Raw genomic sequence first — 11,759 nt, 5'->3', positions numbered from 1 at the left:
GGTAGACTTTATCAGTCCAGGTTTCCTTCCCTTCCATAATTACATCTCACCCTCAAGCAGACTCTGTGGCCTACATACTGTTCCTGCTATTTTTGGATTTTGGGGGGAATATCAATTTCTGATTGCCTTTGAGATAGCTTGCCCAGTCTTCATCCACACCCCATCATCACAGACACACACACATTTTTGGTTTTTTGTTTGTTTTTGAGACAGAGTCTCACTTTGTCGCCCAGGCTGGAGTGCAGTGGCGTGGTCTCAGCTCACTGCAAGCTCCACCTCCTAGATTCATGCCATTCTCCTGCCTCAGCCTCCCGAGTAGCTGGGACTACAGGCACCCGCCACCACGCCCGGCTAATTTTTTGTGTTTTTAGTGGAGACGGGGTTTCACCGTGTTAGCCAGGATGGTCTTGATCTCCTGACCTCGTGATCCACCCACCTCAGCCTCCCAAAGTGCTGGGATTATAGGCGTGAGCCACCACGTGCAGCCTGTTTGTTTGTTTTTTGAGGCGGAGTCTCGCTCTGTCACCCAGGCTGGAGTGCAGTGGCACAATCTCAGCCTACCACAACCTCTGCCTCCCAGGTTCAAGTGATTCTCCTGCCTCAGCCTCCTGAGTAGCTAGGATTACAGGCACACGCCACTACGCCTGGATAATTTTTGTATTTTTAGTAGAGATGGGGTTTCACCATGTTGGTCAGGCTGGTCTTGAACTCCTGACCTCATGATCTGCCCACCTCGACCTCCCAAAGTGCTGGGATTATAGGCGTGAGCCACCGCGCCAGGCCCGAACACACACACATTTTCTAAGAAAATAATAATATTTACCTGGATAGTTCAGTTTAAGTTCATACTTGGAAAGGGAATCTTGCTCTAAAGAAAATAATATATAGCCATTTCACTGCCCACCAGAAAGGATCTCTTTTTTTGTCACTTTGCTCCATTACTTTTAGCTTCTAACACCTGTGTACCCTGAAAAATCTCTGCTATATATTTGCATATATCATGGTTCTTCTGGAAAAAAAAAATGTTCTTTGAATAATGAAATGATCTGTCTGTAAGGCAAAATCAAGTGTTTACTTCTTGCAATAGAAATTTTCTCTTCTGGATGCTCCAAGATGACTAGGTTTTCAGGTTGCTGCCTTCCCATTAAAATAAGGTGACCACTTTCCTTCATTTCTATTTGTGTGTTTAGTAGGTATCTGAAACATAATGTGGCCAAAACAGAACTTTTTATTCCTTCTCTCTCCAAATTTCCTTTATCCCCCTGTACCCTATTTTGTTAAAGGGCAGCTGCAAGGATTTAGTTGCTCAAGTAAAAAACCTATGAATCTTCTTTGATCCATCTCTTTCCCTTCATGCCTCTTTTCTCCTCCTTGCAAGCCATTAATGTTTGTCTTGTTGGCTGCACACAGAATATATCCCAAATTCATCCATTTCTCTCCCCCATAGTCATGTGACCCTGTCATTCTTGCAGTAAATCCTCTTACTGGTCTCTTTGCTTTCATTCTTCTATTTCCCAGAAGCCTGAGTTTTTAAGTGAAATTCAAATCATATCACTTTTCTGCTCAAAACTCAAACGTAGTTTTCTACAGCACTTAGAATAATATCTAGATTGCTTTCCATGGCCTACAAAATTCTATATGATGAAGAAAGAATTCTTCATTCCTGGTGACTTAATGGCTCTGGAGGGAGAGGAGGTGTCACGATTAAATATCTGACATGCAATGTGACATGAAATGTTCAAGATAGTTGAGGTGACACTCATCAATTCTGCTTCTTCAGTTTAAATGTGAAGCGCAGGCTTCTGGTTCATTCACATTCTAGAGAATAATGAGAGAAATCAAAGTTGGGTTGGGGGATAAGAGTGGGAGAGGAGAAAAACAAAAGACACACACACACACAAAAACAAAAGCAAATGCAATAAAAACAGAGATAAATAGATGGGACTTAATTAAACTAAAAAGATCCACCCAGCAGAAGAAATAATCAGCAATATAAACAGACAACCCACAGAGTGGGAGAAAATCTTCATAATCTATACATCTGACAAAGGACTAATATCCAGAATGTACAAGAAACTCCAAAAAATGAGGAAGAAAAAACAATCTCATCAAAAAGTGGACTAAGGACATGAATAGACAATTCTCAAAAGAAGATATAAAAATGGCCAAGAAACATATGAAAAAAATCCTCAACATCACTAATGATCAGGGAAATACAAATCAGAACCACTATGTGATACCACCTTACTCCTCCTGCAAGAATGGCCGTAATCAGAAAATCAAAAAATAATAGGTGTTGGCAGGGATGTGGTAGAAAGGGAAACCTTCTACACTACTGGTGGGAATGTAAACTAGTACAACCACTATGGAAAACAGTGTGGAGATTCCTTAAAGAACTAAAAGTAGAACTGCCACTGGGTCCAGCAATCCCACTACTGAGTATCTACCCAGAGGAAAAGAAGTAATTATATGAGAAAGATACTTGTACACACATGTTTATAGCAGCACAGTTTGCAACTGCAAAAAATGTGGAACCAACCCAAATGCCTATCAATCAACAAGTGGATAAAGAAATTGTATCTATCTATCTATCTATCGATCTATCTATCTATCATCTATCTATCTATCTACCTATCTATCTATCTATCATCTATCACTCATCCATAGAAAGGAACGGAATAATGGCATTTGCAGCAGCAGCAACCTGGATGGGATTGGAGACCATATTCTAAATGAAGTAATTCAGGAATGGAAAGCCGAACATCGTATGTTCTTACTTATAAGTGGGAGCTAAGCTATAAGGACGCAAAGGCCTAAGAATGATACAATGGACTTTGGAGACTCGGGAAAGGGTGGGAGAGGGGTGAGGGATAAAAGACTACAAATTGGGTACGGTGTATACTGCTTGGGTGATGGGTGCACTAAAATCTCAGAAATCACCACTAAAGAGCTTACTCATGTAACCAAATACCACCTGTTCCCCAAAACCTATGAAAATAAAAATTAAAAATTAAAAAACACAAAAAGAGAGTGAAAGAGTAGCAAATGGTTTTACAGATGTTCAAAAAAGAAATTTCAAAAAGCGAACACAATGTTACTTGTAAGAAAACAAAATAGGTTAGATTCACCTACTGCTTCTTAAGTGGTAACTGTGTAAAAGAAAAGGCCTCATAGAAACATGGCCAGTGGTGGTCCATTAATGTGCACGGACACATGTATACATGTGTCTCTCTATCTGAGTCACTGGTAGCAAAGTTGAGAGTGTAGGGATCTCCCATGGCTCATGCCACCTGCCACGTGAAGAGAATACTTTAAGGTCACAAAATCCCCAAGGTATTTTTTGAAGTGTGAGACAACTCTGGTTGCTATTCCATGTGATCATCACGCACTCCCAGGAGGCAGAAGGTGAAGGTCAAAGCAGCTTCCTTGGAAAGGGGGCAGCTCCACAGACACGTGCTGCCTTTGCTCTGTGGTGTTTAAGCCTGTGGAACATGGAGATGAAACAGAAAACAGCACAAAACAATTTATGCCCCAAGAAATCTTGAGCCCAATTTATTTTTTAAGGCATTACTAACACTAGTTGGTGCAAAAGTAATTGTGATTTTTGTCATTACTTTGCATTGCAAAAACCACAATCACATTTGTACCAACCTAATAGTAGTCATAGAAAAACATGACAACTTCTACTTAGAATCAGAAGGCCAGAAGCTGGGCAAGAGGTCCAAGAAAGCCTGCTTCTTGTAGTGGAATTGTCAAATGCAAACGTTCTGCTCCTGATGGGTGAATGTGTCTGTGCTGAGACCCCACCCCTCTAGTGATGGTTTCCTCACTCTCTGGAGAAAAGCAGGGGGTCTCACTGCAGAAGACCTGAAGGGCAGCAAATAGGCAGTTCTAGCTGATGAGGAGGGTTGGGAGGGTGAACCTGGGCTGTTCTCTTCTTAATTAGCTCTGGCCTCCCGAGGAGGGCAAATGAACTCTCTGTGATGAAGAAGCAACAGCAGCTGTCAGAAAGAACCTAAAGGCATCTTGATGTCAGGTTGTCCCGAAGCCTGGGAGGCCAACACCAGTTCTCAGAAGAGTGCAAAATATGAACAGAAAGGGCTCAGAGAGTAGGGCAGTGATTTATATTTGCTCCCCGATCCTAGCCCTTTACGTATATTTTTAATGTTATTATTTAAAACTGTATGTCATAAAACACTGTAGCTTAATTGCTCCGTTATCATTAACGTTATGATGTAATAATTTCACTGTTTAATGTTATGATTGAGTGATTATATTTTTAATTTACATAGAATTTCTAACTATATGTATACGATGAAATATATGCACACAACACCAACATGTACACATGCATTGGGCAGCCTCATGTTTCTATGAGCTTTACTCTTTTACACGTTCACTACCTTGGAAGTGGCAACCTAGTTTGATCTAATCTAACAGGTTTCATTTTTTACAAGTAATGTTTCTACACCCACACACATACATATTTATAAGTGTGATATTTGTGGCCATTTTTAAAGGATAAACTTTGCAGCTCCATCAAACCTATCTACTGCTGACGTCCAGTGCTGGTCACATCCACGTAAGTCTAACTGAATCGTCGCTTCTTCCCGTCAGCAGGGTGTCTAGACTGCAGGATCAGTCCACTGAGTTATTAAGAGCAAACATGTCATGCTTCTCATTCTGCCTGGGTGCCCATGAGGCACTTGCCTGTGTCAGTGTCCATCAGATGACTCAGCTGTTTTGACCATGCAGCTTTTTCCTTCTAAAACACTTTGGTTTCAGTGTTCTCTTGGCCATCAGTCTCACACTGAGTAAGTCATTTCACCTTTCCAGGACTCCTGTTTATCCTCTGTGACATGATGAGATTGGACTATTTGACCTCCTGGACCCTTGGGACACTGACAGTCTCTGTTTCTATAATGTCTATCTGACTCCTCAAGCTACAGGGGTCCCTGCTTATAATCCATTTATTCTCCTTGAGCCACTTCTGTTTCATTAATAGCTTGACCAGGTGACCTAGTGGTCTTCACTTCTGCTGCATATTTGCTGAACTGCAGGCAATGAAGTCATCGATGGCATGCTAGTTCTTTGCACGCTGCCTGGTTTTTCTGTGGTATGATCTACAGTCCTTATTTGCAGATTGCTGGTCCATTCTCCAGAATTTCTGACTCAGGACATCTGAGATGAAGCCTGATCATTTGCATTTCTGACATGTCCCATTTGCTGATGTTGCCACTGTTCCCTTGAGAGCCTTGAGAACCACAGATCTAGACTGAGAATGGGAGGCAGCTCATCCCTGGTAAGGAGTGGAGAGTAAAAAAGATGAAGGCACACAAGACCATGGCGTGCTTGGGGTGTGGCACAGTTCATTTGTCCAGGGTATATAGTTGCAAATTGAGCAAGTAACAAGAAAAGAGTCAGATTATGGAGGGCTAAAAAGTTTGGACTTTATCCTGAAAGGCTGTTTGGGGGAGATATCTAAGCATTTGAGTGAAGGGGGGACATGATGAGAGTTGTAATTTACAAAGACTGCTCTGCATGTAGGGTGGAGAGCATGCTGGATAGGATCTGCATTGGACCAGGATGCCGACCAGCAGATGCCGCCATCTAGATTAGAACCAAAGAGGTTAATGGCAGGGAACCAATGCATGGCAATGTGGATTAAAAGTTAGAGAGAGGGAGGCCCAGGCGCGGTGGCTCACACCTGTAATCCCAGCACTTTGGGAGGCCGAGGGAGGTGAATCACGAGGTCTGGAGATCAAGAGCATCCTGGCTAACACGGTGAAACCCCGTCTCTACTAAAAATACACAAAATTAGCCAGGCGTGGTGGCACATACCTATAATCCCAGCTACTCAGGAGGCTGAGGCAGGAGAATAGCTTGAACCTGGGAGGCGAAGGTTGCAGTGAGCCGAGATCACACCAGGGCACTCCAGCCTGGGCAACAGAGGGAGACTCTATCTCAAAAAAAAAAAAAAAAAAGAGAGAGAGCGAGAGAGAGAGGGGCAATAGCTGTTTGGAGACTCATTGGCCAATTAAATATTGAAGGAAAATTTTTAAATGTTTTATAACAAATCCGAAAGTTCATCAGGCTCTTTAGTGTCAAATTATCATATTATCTTTCCATCTTTGATTCTTCTAGACATTATACGTATATTTGCTTTGTGAAATTCTTAATTTTCTTTTTTTTTTTTTCATGTTGTTTCTTCCTGGATCATTCAACAGATTTAGTAGATTGTATTTAAGAGAGGGTTAGTAGCCAGGCCTGGTGGCACACATGTGTAATCCTAGCCACTCAGGAGGCTGAGGCAGGAGGATCACTTGACCTCAGGAGTTCGAGGCTACCGTGAGCTATAATTTTACCACCGCGCTCCAGCCCTGGGCGACAGAGTGAAACTCCTCTAAAAATTTTAAAAGAAAAAAGAGAGAGAGGATGAGTAAAGTTGCCACAAAGGAAAATAGCATTTATAAAAATTCTTGGGGCAATTGTGTATTTAACAAAGATGTTGTTGAGGTCTGTTTTGGTGGCACAGTGTAGCTTGTTCCAAAGCAGTTGGTCCTGAGTTAGCAGGACTCAGATGGTGGGTTGCAAGCAAGGCCAAGTGATAGTCACAAAAGCATTACCTATACAAGGTCGTAATATCTGTAGGCAGAAGTTGCAGCCACTATTACTTCCTTTTATTTCTTTTTCTTCTCCTCCCCAAATTTCTATATGCATGCACACACACACATGCCCAGTATAAAAGACTGTCTGGGTCGGTCAGCCCTGGGCACTCCCAATCTGAGCTTCTACAGACCTGCACACTTCCTCACAGCACTTTGCATGCTTCACTGTTGTTTCTCTGGTGTGTCTGCCTCCCTGTCTAGCCTGTGAGGCCTTTGAGGGAAGGAATTCTTACAAGAGAGGAGCAGAGGAAGCAAGTGATCGCTCAGCTTTAGGGCTTAGTCCCAGGGACGGTCTTGGTGGATGGCATTTTAGACTCATGCTGAGAGACTGTTTATTTCAGGATATCTGCAAAACCCCTGATAAATCTGGTTTTGCCTCAGTCGGAATTCTCAGAGGAACCCAAGAAAAGATTTCTTTCCCAAAGGATTCTAGAACACAGTAAAAAGCTGCACTGACAGCTTTCCTGGCTCAAATTATACTTGAACGGTGGTGTCTGGAGGGTTTATCCTGTCCTAACCTTTCCTTGAAGACAATATTCAGAAATGCACTGCATAAACCAGGTACAGGTGGAACTGCTCTGGTTCCCTGGCCACACTCCCCTTTCTTCTTCTGGTGAAGGGTGTGTTTCTCAACATTATTTTAAAAGTCTCATTTTTTAAATTAAATGGCTTAATTTAAAAAATGAAGTCCTTCAATAAAACTTTTACAATTTATCTTCCTATCAAGGAAGTTTGGTGGAATCTCAGTTTCTGTGGTTAATTTTTTTTTAAGTGTAAAATATGCTTCTTAAATGTACTTGCTCCTCTAGACATTCTGGTGCGGACTCCTAAGGAGTGTTTGGTCCTATAGCTGGAGTTTGAAATAACTCACTGCTCGTGGTATATGGTCTTGTGCACAAAGCCCTCAGCCAGGCAGACCCTATGGCCTACCTAGGACCATTTCTATGACAATTCATCTGAGCAAGGGTGGATGTGAGCTGAGACCCCTACATTTTATTATTTTTCAGATATGTTCTCTGAAAACAAATTAGTTTTGAATTAACTATTCTGACCTGGGATTAAGAATTTTGTGTTCCAGAAGTCACATGCAATTCTTACATGTTTTAGTAATATGGCAAAAAGTCATTAAGCTTCTGTTTTTTGTTGTCCTTATAATTGGATTATTGGCTAATTTTAAAAAATATTTTCTTTTCTTCCTTCTCTGGCTTGCACGATCACCTTTGACCCAGCATTTGTCTGTGCGCTTAAATCATTTTCTCCAAAGACCATTAACAAGTGCTTGCTGTACATTTCGCTTGTCCTGCTCTTCATGGATAATGCTACCTAACAGACTAGAATGGGCAAAGCAATGCTGTTGGGAAGAAAGAAGATTGCTTTACTTTGTAATATTAACAAAGCATAGCTTTTGCTCGTAGAATGTACACACATTGAAGATCAGATGGATTTGTTTTTATAGATCCTAAAATTATGTTGAGTCCTTGATTCGTGGAAAGTTTTCTTTCTGCTCAATACTGTATTCAAGTTTTACCTTTCTCAGCTGCAAGTTTAATTCAAACTCATATTGCTTCTTTATCGAACTTGGGTGTGACAATAAAACTAGAAACTTTCACTTGGGTTTGATTTGTCCTAGAATCTTTATATTCTGTCAGATTAAACCATGCTTAGCACAAGTTTGACTTAGCTTATGGTTTCGAGGCAAATCATGTGAGTCATTTAATAAGATAGAAGGTCTTTCTTGTCTATAACCAATGTGTTTATATATTAAATATATAAAATCAAGCAATAAACACCATACTGTACGTGTGATGGGTGTGCAGAAGTCCTTAGGGTCAAGCTACAAGGTGTTAACAGGAGATATTAGCACCCGTGGAAGATTTAACTAGATCATTCAGTGTCTGTAAATTTGCTTAATGGCTAACTCTACACACTGAAAAAGAAAAACCTTGAATTGTGAAATCGCATGTCATATAATATTCCTGGATGCATTTTGCTTTTTATTAGTTTCCAGATAAAAATACAAGGTGGCTTCTCGTTTCTCTAAGTGCTGACATGTGTGTACTCATCTTCCTTTATGGTATCCATGCATTCAGTTTATTTGTTTCTAAAATATGGGAGGGGGGCGTCATTTGCTCAGTGATATCATAGAAGACTCAGGCACTTGGTAACTTTCCCTTCAAGTATTCTCAAAAGTTTGGCTTTCAGTTCTCTCCTTGTCATCTCATGGTCTGTTTTTAAACTGCAGACTTTAAAAACATGTAAACAAATAAAATGCATATAAAAACAGAAAATGAGAGGAAGCCAGGAAAGCCAGAGAACTAACTCTTACTCTCTCCTCTCCTCTGTCTCTTTCTCTTTCTCTCTCTCTCTCTCTCTATCTCTCTCTAAGTGCATCTTCTAGGGATTTGCCCTTGTATCTCACTCCCTATATTAGGTTGAGGGAAATGGGAATGAGAAAATCGGTGCCTAGGCTTCTCATCAGCCACTGTTCTGGGAAGCAGATTCAGTAAGCAAAGAATAATGGTGGAAAGGAATGATGAGAGAGAGAGAGAGAGAGAAGGAAAGGAAAGGAAGGGAGAGAGAGAAAGAAAGAGAGAGAAAGAGAAAAAAGAGAAAGAAAGAAGAAAGGAAGAAAGAAAGAAAGAAAAAGAAAGGAAGAAAGAAAGAGAAAAAATGAAAAAAGAAAAGAAAAGAAAAGAAAAAGAAGCATTCTATAATCAGAATGAAAAACAGAACAATAACCGTTGTTGGAGTTTATTCATTCATTCCGTCGGCTAAATCAGTATGAGCTCTGTAGCTGATATTGCCATGGAAACCAGGCAGGAACAGAGCTGCCTGGTTCCTGCCTGTTCCAAGCTTTGGATCCTGTAAATTCTAAGATTTTAAAAGGATTTTTGCTTATGTTAGTTAGTCTGCTCTTGACAACCAAAGGCACTCTAACTGATTCTGAGAGTACCAAGTTGGAAGTCAGATTATCTGGGTTCTGACATCAGATCTGCCATTCAATGTTTGTGTGGCCTGGAATTAGTTGTGTCACCTCTCTGAACATCAGCTTTTTCATCTGTGGAATCAAAATTGTTTAATTGCTTGAACCCCATTGTTACTATCAGTTTTATGATTTTGTGAGATCTATTATTATAGTCAATTACAGGCCTTCTGTCTCTGGAATATCCATGGAATCATTGTATAAATTTGCTTTTCCTTCTACGTGAAAAACCAAACATCTTATTAACATCATGATGAATAAATTAGAATAGAAATTAGATTTAAAAAGCTGAGAGGCCTTTGAAGGCCAAATTCTATGGCTAAAATGTTATGATTTTACTGCCCTGGAAGGAGATTTGGTAAAACCATATGGAGCAGGATGGATTCGAAGGTAATATGCCATAAAGCTTTTTTTTCCTTTTTTTTTTTTAACCTTTGCTATCCCTTTGCAGTAAATTAGCAAACATCAATTAAGTAACTACTATGTGTTGGGCACAGCACCAGGTACTGAGGATGCAATAGGATGTGGTGTAAACCTCTTTCGACTAAGTTTGGCAACAGGTAAGAGAGACCCAAGAAAAGAACAGCCTAAAGCCGGGAGAATTGTGTGTCTTTCTCATGGAAAGCCCAGAAGTAGGCAGACCAGGGGTGGGATATGGAGACCCAGGCTCCTCTCCCATTGTTTCTTTGCCCCATGTGGGTATCTGTTCCCACAGTCACTTCACTTCATCCACTCAGGATGGCCGGTCTAGCCTCATTTAGCAGATCCGGTTTAACCGGCAAGAAGGAGAAAAAAAAAAGAAAAAAAGAAAAAGAAAAACAAGATATGCATTGGCTGTTTTTCAGGGAAGGTTTCTGGGAGCTGCCCGATGAGCTTCTCTCACTGGATGCAAGATAATCATACCACTGCATTTAATGGCAAGGAGGGGGGCTGGAAATATGGTCTTTATTTCTTTTGCTTTATGCCTAGCAAAAAATTAGGGGTTCTATTGTTTTGGAAAGAGAAGATGGATATCGATAAACAACTGGCAGGTTTTGCTATACATGGTGACACAGGTTTCTCAAGATGAACGTGTAAGTAATTAGTTAAAATTTGGTATAGAAATGACAGTGTCCATGCACACGTGCATTCCCCAGTGTATGCAGCGTAGCGCAAGTAGAGAGAAAATGGGAAAGGCTTCTAGGATGAGGTAATGCATAAACTGAGACTTGAGGTTGAAATTAAATTTAAGTAAAAACATCATAAGGTTGCAAGCTACTGTCGAAAGTTCAGTGCTCACGATTAAAGAAATGCAAATCAAAACCCAAGTGAGATATAATCTCATCCCAGTTAAAATAAAAAAGATAGGGAATGACAGATGGTGGTGAGGATGTGGAGAAAGGGGAACCCTCATACATTGCTAGTAGGAATGTAAATTAGTACAGCCACTGTGGAAAACAGTATGGAGTTTCCTTAAAAAAACAAAACTAAAAAACAGAACTACCGTATGATCCAGCAATCCCACTACTAAGTATATATCCAAAAGAAATGACGTCAATATATTGAAGCGATATCCTCACTCACATGTACTTTGCAGCAGTGCTCACAATAGCCAAAAGGTGGAGTCAACCTAAGTGTTCATCAGTGTGTGAAAGGATAAGAAAAATGTGGTAGATGTACACAGTGGAATATTACCCAGCCATAAAAAAAGAATGAAATCCTGTCCTTTGCAGCAACATGGATAGAACTAGAGGTCATTATGTTAAGGGAAGTGAGTCAGGCACAGAAAGACAAATATCATATGTTTTCACTCACATATGAGACTATGTGAGAGCTAGCAAGTGGATCTCATGGATATCCAAGTTACCCTGATTTGATTATGTAAATGTATGAAATTATCACATGGACCCTGAAAATATATACATCTAACATGTATCAATTTTTAGAAGTTCAGTGCTAGGGAAACATACATTCTGAGTTACGGGTGCTGGGGAGTGATGCTGGAGTAGCAGGTGGGGACTATATTATGGAACCCTTTTCATGTCACCATATGATTCCTGTAAAAAGATTATAAGATTTTTTTATATATAAGCCAATGACCTACAAAACTACAATAATTTAGTCCTGTA

At 40.5% G+C, this 11,759-nt stretch overlaps 1 protein-coding gene across 9 annotated transcripts in view; it reads left to right on the top strand.

Annotated features, from left to right (window-relative positions):
- Positions 1-11,759, top strand: part of RGS7 (regulator of G protein signaling 7) — a 583,792-nt gene that overhangs the window by 113,355 nt on the left and 458,678 nt on the right. The gene's annotated exons all lie outside the window — the stretch shown is intronic.

This window comes from Symphalangus syndactylus, chromosome 19 (genome assembly GCF_028878055.3).
Source record: "Symphalangus syndactylus isolate Jambi chromosome 19, NHGRI_mSymSyn1-v2.1_pri, whole genome shotgun sequence".
Lineage (NCBI taxonomy): Eukaryota > Metazoa > Chordata > Mammalia > Primates > Hylobatidae > Symphalangus > Symphalangus syndactylus.
The sequence above is the reverse complement of the archived record's forward strand: the minus strand, read 5'-3'. Positions and strand labels throughout refer to the sequence as shown.